Source organism: Hydractinia symbiolongicarpus, chromosome 2 (assembly GCF_029227915.1).
Source record: "Hydractinia symbiolongicarpus strain clone_291-10 chromosome 2, HSymV2.1, whole genome shotgun sequence".
In the NCBI taxonomy this organism is placed as follows: Eukaryota; Metazoa; Cnidaria; class Hydrozoa; order Anthoathecata; family Hydractiniidae; genus Hydractinia; species Hydractinia symbiolongicarpus.
This window is the reverse complement of record NC_079876.1, coordinates 31813809-31823903: the sequence shown is the minus strand read 5'-3', so window position 1 is coordinate 31823903 and position 10095 is coordinate 31813809. Positions and strand designations below refer to the sequence as shown.

General features: G+C 48.9%; 54 non-coding genes across 54 annotated transcripts; 45 read left to right on the top strand and 9 right to left on the bottom strand.

Annotated features, from left to right (window-relative positions):
• The first annotated feature begins 1 nt into the window (after position 1).
• On the top strand, positions 2 to 74 carry Trnaf-gaa (transfer RNA phenylalanine (anticodon GAA)). The gene has a single exon. It is a non-coding gene; the product is annotated as a tRNA-Phe (tRNA).
• Positions 75 to 211: 137 nt separating this feature from the next.
• On the bottom strand, positions 212 to 282 carry Trnag-gcc (transfer RNA glycine (anticodon GCC)). The gene has a single exon. It is a non-coding gene; the product is annotated as a tRNA-Gly (tRNA).
• Positions 283 to 398: 116 nt separating this feature from the next.
• Positions 399 to 471, top strand: Trnat-agu (transfer RNA threonine (anticodon AGU)). The gene has a single exon. It is a non-coding gene; the product is annotated as a tRNA-Thr (tRNA).
• A 58-nt stretch (positions 472 to 529) lies between these two features.
• Trnas-aga (transfer RNA serine (anticodon AGA)) lies at positions 530 to 611 on the top strand. The gene has a single exon. It is a non-coding gene; the product is annotated as a tRNA-Ser (tRNA).
• Positions 612 to 708: 97 nt separating this feature from the next.
• Positions 709 to 780, top strand: Trnae-uuc (transfer RNA glutamic acid (anticodon UUC)). The gene has a single exon. It is a non-coding gene; the product is annotated as a tRNA-Glu (tRNA).
• Positions 781 to 856: 76 nt separating this feature from the next.
• Positions 857 to 928, top strand: Trnac-gca (transfer RNA cysteine (anticodon GCA)). Its single transcript has one exon. It is a non-coding gene; the product is annotated as a tRNA-Cys (tRNA).
• A 74-nt stretch (positions 929 to 1002) lies between these two features.
• On the top strand, positions 1003 to 1084 carry Trnas-uga (transfer RNA serine (anticodon UGA)). The gene has a single exon. It is a non-coding gene; the product is annotated as a tRNA-Ser (tRNA).
• Positions 1085 to 1164: 80 nt separating this feature from the next.
• Trnaf-gaa (transfer RNA phenylalanine (anticodon GAA)) lies at positions 1165 to 1237 on the top strand. The gene has a single exon. It is a non-coding gene; the product is annotated as a tRNA-Phe (tRNA).
• A 137-nt stretch (positions 1238 to 1374) lies between these two features.
• On the bottom strand, positions 1375 to 1445 carry Trnag-gcc (transfer RNA glycine (anticodon GCC)). Its single transcript has one exon. It is a non-coding gene; the product is annotated as a tRNA-Gly (tRNA).
• Positions 1446 to 1561: 116 nt separating this feature from the next.
• On the top strand, positions 1562 to 1634 carry Trnat-agu (transfer RNA threonine (anticodon AGU)). Its single transcript has one exon. It is a non-coding gene; the product is annotated as a tRNA-Thr (tRNA).
• Positions 1635 to 1692: 58 nt separating this feature from the next.
• Trnas-aga (transfer RNA serine (anticodon AGA)) lies at positions 1693 to 1774 on the top strand. The gene has a single exon. It is a non-coding gene; the product is annotated as a tRNA-Ser (tRNA).
• A 245-nt stretch (positions 1775 to 2019) lies between these two features.
• Trnac-gca (transfer RNA cysteine (anticodon GCA)) lies at positions 2020 to 2091 on the top strand. The gene has a single exon. It is a non-coding gene; the product is annotated as a tRNA-Cys (tRNA).
• A 74-nt stretch (positions 2092 to 2165) lies between these two features.
• Positions 2166 to 2247, top strand: Trnas-uga (transfer RNA serine (anticodon UGA)). The gene has a single exon. It is a non-coding gene; the product is annotated as a tRNA-Ser (tRNA).
• Positions 2248 to 2327: 80 nt separating this feature from the next.
• Positions 2328 to 2400, top strand: Trnaf-gaa (transfer RNA phenylalanine (anticodon GAA)). Its single transcript has one exon. It is a non-coding gene; the product is annotated as a tRNA-Phe (tRNA).
• A 137-nt stretch (positions 2401 to 2537) lies between these two features.
• On the bottom strand, positions 2538 to 2608 carry Trnag-gcc (transfer RNA glycine (anticodon GCC)). Its single transcript has one exon. It is a non-coding gene; the product is annotated as a tRNA-Gly (tRNA).
• A 116-nt stretch (positions 2609 to 2724) lies between these two features.
• On the top strand, positions 2725 to 2797 carry Trnat-agu (transfer RNA threonine (anticodon AGU)). The gene has a single exon. It is a non-coding gene; the product is annotated as a tRNA-Thr (tRNA).
• A 58-nt stretch (positions 2798 to 2855) lies between these two features.
• Trnas-aga (transfer RNA serine (anticodon AGA)) lies at positions 2856 to 2937 on the top strand. Its single transcript has one exon. It is a non-coding gene; the product is annotated as a tRNA-Ser (tRNA).
• Positions 2938 to 3034: 97 nt separating this feature from the next.
• On the top strand, positions 3035 to 3106 carry Trnae-uuc (transfer RNA glutamic acid (anticodon UUC)). The gene has a single exon. It is a non-coding gene; the product is annotated as a tRNA-Glu (tRNA).
• Positions 3107 to 3182: 76 nt separating this feature from the next.
• On the top strand, positions 3183 to 3254 carry Trnac-gca (transfer RNA cysteine (anticodon GCA)). The gene has a single exon. It is a non-coding gene; the product is annotated as a tRNA-Cys (tRNA).
• Positions 3255 to 3328: 74 nt separating this feature from the next.
• Trnas-uga (transfer RNA serine (anticodon UGA)) lies at positions 3329 to 3410 on the top strand. The gene has a single exon. It is a non-coding gene; the product is annotated as a tRNA-Ser (tRNA).
• Positions 3411 to 3490: 80 nt separating this feature from the next.
• On the top strand, positions 3491 to 3563 carry Trnaf-gaa (transfer RNA phenylalanine (anticodon GAA)). Its single transcript has one exon. It is a non-coding gene; the product is annotated as a tRNA-Phe (tRNA).
• Positions 3564 to 3700: 137 nt separating this feature from the next.
• Positions 3701 to 3771, bottom strand: Trnag-gcc (transfer RNA glycine (anticodon GCC)). The gene has a single exon. It is a non-coding gene; the product is annotated as a tRNA-Gly (tRNA).
• Positions 3772 to 3887: 116 nt separating this feature from the next.
• On the top strand, positions 3888 to 3960 carry Trnat-agu (transfer RNA threonine (anticodon AGU)). The gene has a single exon. It is a non-coding gene; the product is annotated as a tRNA-Thr (tRNA).
• A 58-nt stretch (positions 3961 to 4018) lies between these two features.
• On the top strand, positions 4019 to 4100 carry Trnas-aga (transfer RNA serine (anticodon AGA)). The gene has a single exon. It is a non-coding gene; the product is annotated as a tRNA-Ser (tRNA).
• Positions 4101 to 4197: 97 nt separating this feature from the next.
• Positions 4198 to 4269, top strand: Trnae-uuc (transfer RNA glutamic acid (anticodon UUC)). Its single transcript has one exon. It is a non-coding gene; the product is annotated as a tRNA-Glu (tRNA).
• A 76-nt stretch (positions 4270 to 4345) lies between these two features.
• Positions 4346 to 4417, top strand: Trnac-gca (transfer RNA cysteine (anticodon GCA)). Its single transcript has one exon. It is a non-coding gene; the product is annotated as a tRNA-Cys (tRNA).
• Positions 4418 to 4491: 74 nt separating this feature from the next.
• Positions 4492 to 4573, top strand: Trnas-uga (transfer RNA serine (anticodon UGA)). Its single transcript has one exon. It is a non-coding gene; the product is annotated as a tRNA-Ser (tRNA).
• An 80-nt stretch (positions 4574 to 4653) lies between these two features.
• Trnaf-gaa (transfer RNA phenylalanine (anticodon GAA)) lies at positions 4654 to 4726 on the top strand. Its single transcript has one exon. It is a non-coding gene; the product is annotated as a tRNA-Phe (tRNA).
• Positions 4727 to 4863: 137 nt separating this feature from the next.
• Positions 4864 to 4934, bottom strand: Trnag-gcc (transfer RNA glycine (anticodon GCC)). Its single transcript has one exon. It is a non-coding gene; the product is annotated as a tRNA-Gly (tRNA).
• A 116-nt stretch (positions 4935 to 5050) lies between these two features.
• Trnat-agu (transfer RNA threonine (anticodon AGU)) lies at positions 5051 to 5123 on the top strand. The gene has a single exon. It is a non-coding gene; the product is annotated as a tRNA-Thr (tRNA).
• A 58-nt stretch (positions 5124 to 5181) lies between these two features.
• Trnas-aga (transfer RNA serine (anticodon AGA)) lies at positions 5182 to 5263 on the top strand. Its single transcript has one exon. It is a non-coding gene; the product is annotated as a tRNA-Ser (tRNA).
• A 97-nt stretch (positions 5264 to 5360) lies between these two features.
• Trnae-uuc (transfer RNA glutamic acid (anticodon UUC)) lies at positions 5361 to 5432 on the top strand. Its single transcript has one exon. It is a non-coding gene; the product is annotated as a tRNA-Glu (tRNA).
• Positions 5433 to 5508: 76 nt separating this feature from the next.
• Trnac-gca (transfer RNA cysteine (anticodon GCA)) lies at positions 5509 to 5580 on the top strand. Its single transcript has one exon. It is a non-coding gene; the product is annotated as a tRNA-Cys (tRNA).
• Positions 5581 to 5654: 74 nt separating this feature from the next.
• On the top strand, positions 5655 to 5736 carry Trnas-uga (transfer RNA serine (anticodon UGA)). The gene has a single exon. It is a non-coding gene; the product is annotated as a tRNA-Ser (tRNA).
• A 290-nt stretch (positions 5737 to 6026) lies between these two features.
• On the bottom strand, positions 6027 to 6097 carry Trnag-gcc (transfer RNA glycine (anticodon GCC)). The gene has a single exon. It is a non-coding gene; the product is annotated as a tRNA-Gly (tRNA).
• A 247-nt stretch (positions 6098 to 6344) lies between these two features.
• Positions 6345 to 6426, top strand: Trnas-aga (transfer RNA serine (anticodon AGA)). Its single transcript has one exon. It is a non-coding gene; the product is annotated as a tRNA-Ser (tRNA).
• Positions 6427 to 6523: 97 nt separating this feature from the next.
• Trnae-uuc (transfer RNA glutamic acid (anticodon UUC)) lies at positions 6524 to 6595 on the top strand. The gene has a single exon. It is a non-coding gene; the product is annotated as a tRNA-Glu (tRNA).
• Positions 6596 to 6817: 222 nt separating this feature from the next.
• Trnas-uga (transfer RNA serine (anticodon UGA)) lies at positions 6818 to 6899 on the top strand. Its single transcript has one exon. It is a non-coding gene; the product is annotated as a tRNA-Ser (tRNA).
• An 80-nt stretch (positions 6900 to 6979) lies between these two features.
• On the top strand, positions 6980 to 7052 carry Trnaf-gaa (transfer RNA phenylalanine (anticodon GAA)). The gene has a single exon. It is a non-coding gene; the product is annotated as a tRNA-Phe (tRNA).
• A 137-nt stretch (positions 7053 to 7189) lies between these two features.
• Trnag-gcc (transfer RNA glycine (anticodon GCC)) lies at positions 7190 to 7260 on the bottom strand. Its single transcript has one exon. It is a non-coding gene; the product is annotated as a tRNA-Gly (tRNA).
• A 116-nt stretch (positions 7261 to 7376) lies between these two features.
• Trnat-agu (transfer RNA threonine (anticodon AGU)) lies at positions 7377 to 7449 on the top strand. Its single transcript has one exon. It is a non-coding gene; the product is annotated as a tRNA-Thr (tRNA).
• A 58-nt stretch (positions 7450 to 7507) lies between these two features.
• Positions 7508 to 7589, top strand: Trnas-aga (transfer RNA serine (anticodon AGA)). Its single transcript has one exon. It is a non-coding gene; the product is annotated as a tRNA-Ser (tRNA).
• A 97-nt stretch (positions 7590 to 7686) lies between these two features.
• Trnae-uuc (transfer RNA glutamic acid (anticodon UUC)) lies at positions 7687 to 7758 on the top strand. Its single transcript has one exon. It is a non-coding gene; the product is annotated as a tRNA-Glu (tRNA).
• A 76-nt stretch (positions 7759 to 7834) lies between these two features.
• On the top strand, positions 7835 to 7906 carry Trnac-gca (transfer RNA cysteine (anticodon GCA)). Its single transcript has one exon. It is a non-coding gene; the product is annotated as a tRNA-Cys (tRNA).
• A 236-nt stretch (positions 7907 to 8142) lies between these two features.
• Trnaf-gaa (transfer RNA phenylalanine (anticodon GAA)) lies at positions 8143 to 8215 on the top strand. The gene has a single exon. It is a non-coding gene; the product is annotated as a tRNA-Phe (tRNA).
• Positions 8216 to 8352: 137 nt separating this feature from the next.
• On the bottom strand, positions 8353 to 8423 carry Trnag-gcc (transfer RNA glycine (anticodon GCC)). The gene has a single exon. It is a non-coding gene; the product is annotated as a tRNA-Gly (tRNA).
• Positions 8424 to 8539: 116 nt separating this feature from the next.
• On the top strand, positions 8540 to 8612 carry Trnat-agu (transfer RNA threonine (anticodon AGU)). The gene has a single exon. It is a non-coding gene; the product is annotated as a tRNA-Thr (tRNA).
• A 58-nt stretch (positions 8613 to 8670) lies between these two features.
• Positions 8671 to 8752, top strand: Trnas-aga (transfer RNA serine (anticodon AGA)). Its single transcript has one exon. It is a non-coding gene; the product is annotated as a tRNA-Ser (tRNA).
• Positions 8753 to 8849: 97 nt separating this feature from the next.
• Positions 8850 to 8921, top strand: Trnae-uuc (transfer RNA glutamic acid (anticodon UUC)). Its single transcript has one exon. It is a non-coding gene; the product is annotated as a tRNA-Glu (tRNA).
• Positions 8922 to 9143: 222 nt separating this feature from the next.
• On the top strand, positions 9144 to 9225 carry Trnas-uga (transfer RNA serine (anticodon UGA)). The gene has a single exon. It is a non-coding gene; the product is annotated as a tRNA-Ser (tRNA).
• An 80-nt stretch (positions 9226 to 9305) lies between these two features.
• Positions 9306 to 9378, top strand: Trnaf-gaa (transfer RNA phenylalanine (anticodon GAA)). Its single transcript has one exon. It is a non-coding gene; the product is annotated as a tRNA-Phe (tRNA).
• Positions 9379 to 9515: 137 nt separating this feature from the next.
• On the bottom strand, positions 9516 to 9586 carry Trnag-gcc (transfer RNA glycine (anticodon GCC)). The gene has a single exon. It is a non-coding gene; the product is annotated as a tRNA-Gly (tRNA).
• Positions 9587 to 9702: 116 nt separating this feature from the next.
• On the top strand, positions 9703 to 9775 carry Trnat-agu (transfer RNA threonine (anticodon AGU)). The gene has a single exon. It is a non-coding gene; the product is annotated as a tRNA-Thr (tRNA).
• Positions 9776 to 10012: 237 nt separating this feature from the next.
• On the top strand, positions 10013 to 10084 carry Trnae-uuc (transfer RNA glutamic acid (anticodon UUC)). Its single transcript has one exon. It is a non-coding gene; the product is annotated as a tRNA-Glu (tRNA).
• Positions 10085 to 10095: the final 11 nt, after the last annotated feature.

Genomic DNA, 10095 nt, shown 5'->3' with positions numbered 1-10095 from the left:
GGCCGAGATAGCTCAGTTGGGAGAGCGTCAGACTGAAGATCTGAAGGGCCCTGGTTCAATCCCGGGTCTCGGCATTTTATCACTGCCCAGCAGGGCGGTTTGAGGTGGTGAATGCAAGCAGCCGTAGCACTTTTCCTCAGCTATGTTTTTTTATTTATTTTCCTTCCTTTCTTTTTTACGGAGGGTATTTTCTGGTGTAGGTAAAACACGATGCATTGGCGGGGAATCGAACCCCGGTCTCCCGCGTGGCAGGCGAGAATTCTACCACTGAACCACCAATGCGTTACTACTCATTTCCAAAATTTCCGAGTGACAGTGTATCACGTCCCGGTGTGTTAGTAGCCTTAACGGCATTTCAGACGTGTGATATTGAGATTTTCTAAATCTCCCAACAGGCAGGCGCTGTGGCTTAGCGGTTAAAGCGCCTGTCTAGTAAACAGGAGATCCCCGGTTCAAATCCGGGCAGTGCCTTTAGGAGTAATGTTGTGCTTTCTGGTCGGCCTTGTGGCAATGGCCAGCGGTTTGTCAGGCTGCGATGGCCGAGTGGTTAAGGCGTTTGACTAGAAATCAAATGGGATCTTCCCGCGTAGGTTCGAATCCTACTCGCAGCGGACGCAAAAAGGTGTTTTTGACACGAACAGAAAGACAGAGCTAGTTCAAATTGTCAGAAAAAGCATGACATCTAAATTACTTAGTGGTGCGAATGTGTCCCGCATGGTCTAGTGGTTAGGATTTCTGGTTTTCACCCAGGCGGCCCGGGTTCGATTCCCGGTGCGGGAAGTGTACATTTTTTAAGTTAAGTTGCTCTCTCACGCGTTGATGTTATATACCCTGTGCGTGGATTCCGTCCTTGGCTGGGGATATAGCTCAGTGGTAGAGCATTCGACTGCAGATCGAGAGGTCCCTGGTTCAAACCCGGGTGTCCCCTACTAGTTGGCTTTTTGTCCTCTTCGGCACCTGAGTGGTGAGCTGGTGAATTATTCTGGTTACCCAGCAATTTCTGCTGCGATGGCCGAGTGGTTAAGGCGTTAGACTTGAAATCTAATGGGATCTTCCCGCGTAGGTTCGAACCCTACTCGCAGCGAATCTTCAAACATTCTTTTTGATCTGGTCAAGTGTCTATCACAACGTACAGACCTTTGCCATGTGATAGAATTGATCATGGCCGAGATAGCTCAGTTGGGAGAGCGTCAGACTGAAGATCTGAAGGTCCCTGGTTCAATCCCGGGTCTCGGCATTTTATCACTGCCCAGCAGGGCGGTTTGAGGTGGTGCATGCAAGCAGCCGTAGCACTTTTCCTCAGCTATGTTTTTTTATTTATTTTCCTTCCTTTCTTTTTTACGGAGGGTATTTTCTGGTGTAGGTAAAACACGATGCATTGGCGGGGAATCGAACCCCGGTCTCCCGCGTGGCAGGCGAGAATTCTACCACTGAACCACCAATGCGTTACTACTCATTTCCAAAATTTCCGAGTGACAGTGTATCACGTCCCGGTGTGTTAGTAGCCTTAACGGCTTTTCAGACGTGTGATATTGAGATTTTCAAAATCTCCCAACAGGCAGGCGCTGTGGCTTAGCGGTTAAAGCGCCTGTCTAGTAAACAGGAGATCCCCGGTTCAAATCCGGGCAGTGCCTTTAGCAGTAATGTTGTGCTTTCTGGTCGGCCTTGTGGCAATGGCCAGCGGTTTGTCAGGCTGCGATGGCCGAGTGGTTAAGGCGTTTGACTAGAAATCAAATGGGATCTTCCCGCGTAGGTTCGAATCCTACTCGCAGCGGACGCAAAAAGGTGTTTTTGACACGAACAGAAAGACAGAGCTAGTTCAAATTGTCAGAAAAAGCATGACATCTAAATTACTTAGTGGTGCGAATGTGTCCCGCATGGACTAGTGGTTAGGATTTCTGGTTTTCACCCAGGCGGCCCGGGTTCGATTCCCGGTGCGGGAAGTGTACATTTTTTAAGTTAAGTTGCTCTCTCACGCGTTGATGTTATATACCCTGTGCGTGGATTCCGTCCTTGGCTGGGGATATAGCTCAGTGGTAGAGCATTCGACTGCAGATCGAGAGGTCCCTGGTTCAAACCCGGGTGTCCCCTACTAGTTGGCTTTTTGTCCTCTTCGGCACCTGAGTGGTGAGCTGGTGAATTATTCTGGTTACCCAGCAATTTCTGCTGCGATGGCCGAGTGGTTAAGGCGTTAGACTTGAAATCTAATGGGATCTTCCCGCGTAGGTTCGAACCCTACTCGCAGCGAATCTTCAAACATTCTTTTTGATCTGGTCAAGTGTCTATCACAACGTACAGACCTTTGCCATGTGATAGAATTGATCATGGCCGAGATAGCTCAGTTGGGAGAGCGTCAGACTGAAGATCTGAAGGTCCCTGGTTCAATCCCGGGTCTCGGCATTTTATCACTGCCCAGCAGGGCGGTTTGAGGTGGTGAATGCAAGCAGCCGTAGCACTTTTCCTCAGCTATGTTTTTTTATTTATTTTCCTTCCTTTCTTTTTTACGGAGGGTATTTTCTGGTGTAGGTAAAACACGATGCATTGGCGGGGAATCGAACCCCGGTCTCCCGCGTGGCAGGCGAGAATTCTACCACTGAACCACCAATGCGTTACTACTCATTTCCAAAATTTCCGAGTGACAGTGTATCACGTCCCGGTGTGTTAGTAGCCTTAACGGCATTTCAGACGTGTGATATTGAGATTTTCAAAATCTCCCAACAGGCAGGCGCTGTGGCTTAGCGGTTAAAGCGCCTGTCTAGTAAACAGGAGATCCCCGGTTCAAATCCGGGCAGTGCCTTTAGCAGTAATGTTGTGCTTTCTTGTCGGCCTTGTGGCAATGGCCAGCGGTTTGTCAGGCTGCGATGGCCGAGTGGTTAAGGCGTTTGACTAGAAATCAAATGGGATCTTCCCGCGTAGGTTCGAATCCTACTCGCAGCGGACGCAAAAAGGTGTTTTTGACACGAACAGAAAGACAGAGCTAGTTCAAATTGTCAGAAAAAGCATGACATCTAAATTACTTAGTGGTGCGAATGTGTCCCGCATGGTCTAGTGGTTAGGATTTCTGGTTTTCACCCAGGCGGCCCGGGTTCGATTCCCGGTGCGGGAAGTGTACATTTTTTAAGTTAAGTTGCTCTCTCACGCGTTGATGTTATATACCCTGTGCGTGGATTCCGTCCTTGGCTGGGGATATAGCTCAGTGGTAGAGCATTCGACTGCAGATCGAGAGGTCCCTGGTTCAAACCCGGGTGTCCCCTACTAGTTGGCTTTTTGTCCTCTTCGGCACCTGAGTGGTGAGCTGGTGAATTATTCTGGTTACCCAGCAATTTCTGCTGCGATGGCCGAGTGGTTAAGGCGTTAGACTTGAAATCTAATGGGATCTTCCCGCGTAGGTTCGAACCCTACTCGCAGCGAATCTTCAAACATTCTTTTTGATCTGGTCAAGTGTCTATCACAACGTACAGACCTTTGCCATGTGATAGAATTGATCATGGCCGAGATAGCTCAGTTGGGAGAGCGTCAGACTGAAGATCTGAAGGTCCCTGGTTCAATCCCGGGTCTCGGCATTTTATCACTGCCCAGCAGGGCGGTTTGAGGTGGTGAATGCAAGCAGCCGTAGCACTTTTCCTCAGCTATGTTTTTTTATTTATTTTCCTTCCTTTCTTTTTTACGGAGGGTATTTTCTGGTGTAGGTAAAACACGATGCATTGGCGGGGAATCGAACCCCGGTCTCCCGCGTGGCAGGCGAGAATTCTACCACTGAACCACCAATGCGTTACTACTCATTTCCAAAATTTCCGAGTGACAGTGTATCACGTCCCGGTGTGTTAGTAGCCTTAACGGCATTTCAGACGTGTGATATTGAGATTTTCAAAATCTCCCAACAGGCAGGCGCTGTGGCTTAGCGGTTAAAGCGCCTGTCTAGTAAACAGGAGATCCCCGGTTCAAATCCGGGCAGTGCCTTTAGCAGTAATGTTGTGCTTTCTGGTCGGCCTTGTGGCAATGGCCAGCGGTTTGTCAGGCTGCGATGGCCGAGTGGTTAAGGCGTTTGACTAGAAATCAAATGGGATCTTCCCGCGTAGGTTCGAATCCTACTCGCAGCGGACGCAAAAAGGTGTTTTTGACACGAACAGAAAGACAGAGCTAGTTCAAATTGTCAGAAAAAGCATGACATCTAAATTACTTAGTGGTGCGAATGTGTCCCGCATGGTCTAGTGGTTAGGATTTCTGGTTTTCACCCAGGCGGCCCGGGTTCGATTCCCGGTGCGGGAAGTGTACATTTTTTAAGTTAAGTTGCTCTCTCACGCGTTGATGTTATATACCCTGTGCGTGGATTCCGTCCTTGGCTGGGGATATAGCTCAGTGGTAGAGCATTCGACTGCAGATCGAGAGGTCCCTGGTTCAAACCCGGGTGTCCCCTACTAGTTGGCTTTTTGTCCTCTTCGGCACCTGAGTGGTGAGCTGGTGAATTATTCTGGTTACCCAGCAATTTCTGCTGCGATGGCCGAGTGGTTAAGGCGTTAGACTTGAAATCTAATGGGATCTTCCCGCGTAGGTTCGAACCCTACTCGCAGCGAATCTTCAAACATTCTTTTTGATCTGGTCAAGTGTCTATCACAACGTACAGACCTTTGCCATGTGATAGAATTGATCATGGCCGAGATAGCTCAGTTGGGAGAGCGTCAGACTGAAGATCTGAAGGTCCCTGGTTCAATCCCGGGTCTCGGCATTTTATCACTGCCCAGCAGGGCGGTTTGAGGTGGTGAATGCAAGCAGCCGTAGCACTTTTCCTCAGCTATGTTTTTTTATTTATTTTCCTTCCTTTCTTTTTTACGGAGGGTATTTTCTTGTGTAGGTAAAACACGATGCATTGGCGGGGAATCGAACCCCGGTCTCCCGCGTGGCAGGCGAGAATTCTACCACTGAACCACCAATGCGTTACTATTCATTTCCAAAATTTCCGAGTGACAGTGTATCACGTCCCGCTGTGTTAGTAGCCTTAACGGCATTTCAGACGTGTGATATTGAGATTTTCAAAATCTCCCAACAGGCAGGCGCTGTGGCTTAGCGGTTAAAGCGCCTGTCTAGTAAACAGGAGATCCCCGGTTCAAATCCGGGCAGTGCCTTTAGCAGTAATGTTGTGCTTTCTGGTCGGCCTTGTGGCAATGGCCAGCGGTTTGTCAGGCTGCGATGGCCGAGTGGTTAAGGCGTTTGACTAGAAATCAAATGGGATCTTCCCGCGTAGGTTCGAATCCTACTCGCAGCGGACGCAAAAAGGTGTTTTTGACACGAACAGAAAGACAGAGCTAGTTCAAATTGTCAGAAAAAGCATGACATCTAAATTACTTAGTGGTGCGAATGTGTCCCGCATGGTCTAGTGGTTAGGATTTCTGGTTTTCACCCAGGCGGCCCGGGTTCGATTCCCGGTGCGGGAAGTGTACATTTTTTAAGTTAAGTTGCTCTCTCACGCGTTGATGTTATATACCCTGTGCGTGGATTCCGTCCTTGGCTGGGGATATAGCTCAGTGGTAGAGCATTCGACTGCAGATCGAGAGGTCCCTGGTTCAAACCCGGGTGTCCCCTACTAGTTGGCTTTTTGTCCTCTTCGGCACCTGAGTGGTGAGCTGGTGAATTATTCTGGTTACCCAGAAATTTCTGCTGCGATGGCCGAGTGGTTAAGGCGTTAGACTTGAAATCTAATGGGATCTTCCCGCGTAGGTTCGAACCCTACTCGCAGCGAATCTTCAAACATTCTTTTTGATCTGGTCAAGTGTCTATCACAACGTACAGACCTTTGCCATGTGATAGAATTGATCATGGCCGAGATAGCTCAGTTGGGAGAGCGTCAGACTGAAGATCTGAAGGTCCCTGGTTCAATCCCGGCTCTCGGCATTTTATCACTGCCCAGCAGGGCGGTTTGAGGTGGTGAATGCAAGCAGCCGTAGCACTTTTCCTCAGCTATGTTTTTTTATTTATTTTCCTTCCTTTCTTTTTTACGGAGGGTATTTTCTGGTGTAGGTAAAACACGATGCATTGGCGGGGAATCGAACCCCGGTCTCCCGCGTGGCAGGCGAGAATTCTACCACTGAACCACCAATGCGTTACTACTCATTTCCAAAATTTCCGAGTGACAGTGTATCACGTCCCGGTGTGTTAGTAGCCTTAACGGCTTTTCAGACGTGTGATATTGAGATTTTCAAAATCTCCCAACAGGCAGGCGCTGTGGATTAGCGGTTAAAGCGCCTGTCTAGTAAACAGGAGATCCCCGGTTCAAATCCGGGCAGTGCCTTTAGCAGTAATGTTGTGCTTTCTGGTCGGCCTTGTGGCAATGGCCAGCGGTTTGTCAGGCTGCGATGGCCGAGTGGTTAAGGCGTTTGACTAGAAATCAAATGGGATCTTCCCGCGTAGGTTCGAATCCTACTCGCAGCGGACGCAAAAAGGTGTTTTTGACACGAACAGAAAGACAGAGCTAGTTCAAATTGTCAGAAAAAGCATGACATCTAAATTACTTAGTGGTGCGAATGTGTCCCGCATGGTCTAGTGGTTAGGATTTCTGGTTTTCACCCAGGCGGCCCGGGTTCGATTCCCGGTGCGGGAAGTGTACATTTTTTAAGTTAAGTTGCTCTCTCACGCGTTGATGTTATATACCCTGTGCGTGGATTCCGTCCTTGGCTGGGGATATAGCTCAGTGGTAGAGCATTCGACTGCAGATCGAGAGATCCCTGGTTCAAACCCGGGTGTCCCCTACTAGTTGGCTTTTTGTCCTCTTCGGCACCTGAGTGGTGAGCTGGTGAATTATTCTGGTTACCCAGCAATTTCTGCTGCGATGGCCGAGTGGTTAAGGCGTTAGACTTGAAATCTAATGGGATCTTCCCGCGTAGGTTCGAACCCTACTCGCAGCGAATCTTCAAACATTCTTTTTGATCTGGTCAAGTGTCTATCACAACGTACAGACCTTTGCCATGTGATAGAATTGATCATGGCCGAGATAGCTCAGTTGGGAGAGCGTCAGACTGAAGATCTGAAGGTCCCTGGTTCAATCCCGGGTCTCGGCATTTTATCACTGCCCAGCAGGGCGGTTTGAGGTGGTGAATGCAAGCAGCCGTAGCACTTTTCCTCAGCTATGTTTTTTTATTTATTTTCCTTCCTTTCTTTTTTACGGAGGGTATTTTCTGGTGTAGGTAAAACACGATGCATTGGCGGGGAATCGAACCCCGGTCTCCCGCGTGGCAGGCGAGAATTCTACCACTGAACCACCAATGCGTTACTACTCATTTCCAAAATTTCCGAGTGACAGTGTATCACGTCCCGGTGTGTTAGTAGCCTTAACGGCATTTCAGACGTGTGATATTGAGATTTTCAAAATCTCCCAACAGGCAGGCGCTGTGGCTTAGCGGTTAAAGCGCCTGTCTAGTAAACAGGAGATCCCCGGTTCAAATCCGGGCAGTGCCTTTAGCAGTAATGTTGTGCTTTCTGGTCGGCCTTGTGGCAATGGCCAGCGGTTTGTCAGGCTGCGATGGCCGAGTGGTTAAGGCGTTTGACTAGAAATCAAATGGGATCTTCCCGCGTAGGTTCGAATCCTACTCGCAGCGGACGCAAAAAGGTGTTTTTGACACGAACAGAAAGACAGAGCTAGTTCAAATTGTCAGAAATAGCATGACATCTAAATTACTTAGTGGTGCGAATGTGTCCCGCATGGTCTAGTGGTTAGGATTTCTGGTTTTCACCCAGGCGGCCCGGGTTCGATTCCCGGTGCGGGAAGTGTACATTTTTTAAGTTAAGTTGCTCTCTCACGCGTTGATGTTATATACCCTGTGCGTGGATTCCGTCCTTGGCTGGGGATATAGCTCAGTGGTAGAGCATTCGACTGCAGATCGAGAGGTCCCTGGTTCAAACCCGGGTGTCCCCTACTAGTTGGCTTTTTGTCCTCTTCGGCACCTGAGTGGTGAGCTGGTGAATTATTCTGGTTACCCAGCAATTTCTGCTGCGATGGCCGAGTGGTTAAGGCGTTAGACTTGAAATCTAATGGGATCTTCCTGCGTAGGTTCGAACCCTACTCGCAGCGAATCTTCAAACATTCTTTTTAATTTGGTCAAGTGTCTATCACAACGTACAGACCTTTGCCATGTGATAGAATTGATCATGGCCGAGATGGCTCAGTTGGGAGAGCGTCAGACTGAAGATCTGAAGGTCCCTGGTTCAATCCCGGGTCTCGGCATTTTATCACTGCCCAGCAGGGCGGTTTGAGGTGGTGAATGCAAGCAGCCGTAGCACTTTTCCTCAGCTATGTTTTTTTATTTATTTTCCTTCCTTTCTTTTTTACGGAGGGTATTTTCTGGTGTAGGTAAAACACGATGCATTGGCGGGGAATCGAACCCCGGTCTCCCGCGTGGCAGGCGAGAATTCTACCACTGAACCACCAATGCGTTACTACTCATTTCCAAAATTTCCGAGTGACAGTGTATCACGTCCCGGTGTGTTAGTAGCCTTAACGGCTTTTCAGACGTGTGATATTGAGATTTTCAAAATCTCCCAACAGGCAGGCGCTGTGGCTTAGCGGTTAAAGCGCCTGTCTAGTAAACAGGAGATCCCCGGTTCAAATCCGGGCAGTGCCTTTAGCAGTAATGTTGTGCTTTCTGGTCGGCCTTGTGGCAATGGCCAGCGGTTTGTCAGGCTGCGATGGCCGAGTGGTTAAGGCGTTTGACTAGAAATCAAATGGGATCTTCCCGCGTAGGTTCGAATCCTACTCGCAGCGGACGCAAAAAGGTGTTTTTGACACGAACAGAAAGACAGAGCTAGTTCAAATTGTCAGAAAAAGCATGACATCTAAATTACTTAGTGGCGCGAATGTGTCCCGCATGGTCTAGTGGTTAGGATTTCTGGTTTTCACCCAGGCGGCCCGGGTTCGATTCCCGGTGCGGGAAGTGTACATTTTTTAAGTTAAGTTGCTCTCTCACGCGTTGATGTTATATACCCTGTGCGTGGATTCCGTCCTTGGCTGGGGATATAGCTCAGTGGTAGAGCATTCGACTGCAGATCGAGAGATCCCTGGTTCAAACCCGGGTGTCCCCTACTAGTTGGCTTTTTGTCCTCTTCGGCACCTGAGTGGTGAGCTGGTGAATTATTCTGGTTACCCAGCAATTTCTGCTGCGATGGCCGAGTGGTTAAGGCGTTAGACTTGAAATCTAATGGGATCTTCCCGCGTAGGTTCGAACCCTACTCGCAGCGAATCTTCAAACATTCTTTTTGATCTGGTCAAGTGTCTATCACAACGTACAGACCTTTGCCATGTGATAGAATTGATCATGGCCGAGATAGCTCAGTTGGGAGAGCGTCAGACTGAAGATCTGAAGGTCCCTGGTTCAATCCCGGGTCTCGGCATTTTATCACTGCCCAGCAGGGCGGTTTGAGGTGGTGAATGCAAGCAGCCGTAGCACTTTTCCTCAGCTATGTTTTTTTATTTATTTTCCTTCCTTTCTTTTTTACGGAGGGTATTTTCTGGTGTAGGTAAAACACGATGCATTGGCGGGGAATCGAACCCCGGTCTCCCGCGTGGCAGGCGAGAATTCTACCACTGAACCACCAATGCGTTACTACTCATTTCCAAAATTTCCGAGTGACAGTGTATCACGTCCCGGTGTGTTAGTAGCCTTAACGGCATTTCAGACGTGTGATATTGAGATTTTCAAAATCTCCCAACAGGCAGGCGCTGTGGCTTAGCGGTTAAAGCGCCTGTCTAGTAAACAGGAGATCCCCGGTTCAAATCCGGGCAGTGCCTTTAGCAGTAATGTTGTGCTTTCTGGTCGGCCTTGTGGCAATGGCCAGCGGTTTGTCAGGCTGCGATGGCCGAGTCGTTAAGGCGTTTGACTAGAAATCAAATGGGATCTTCCCGCGTAGGTTCGAATCCTACTCGCAGCGGACGCAAAAAGGTGTTTTTGACACGAACAGAAAGACAGAGCTAGTTCAAATTGTCAGAAAAAGCATGACATCTAAATTACTTAGTGGTGCGAATGTGTCCCGCATGGTCTAGTGGTTAGGATTTCTGGTTTTCACCCAGGCGGCCCGGGTTCGATTCCCGGTGCGGGAAGTGTACATTTT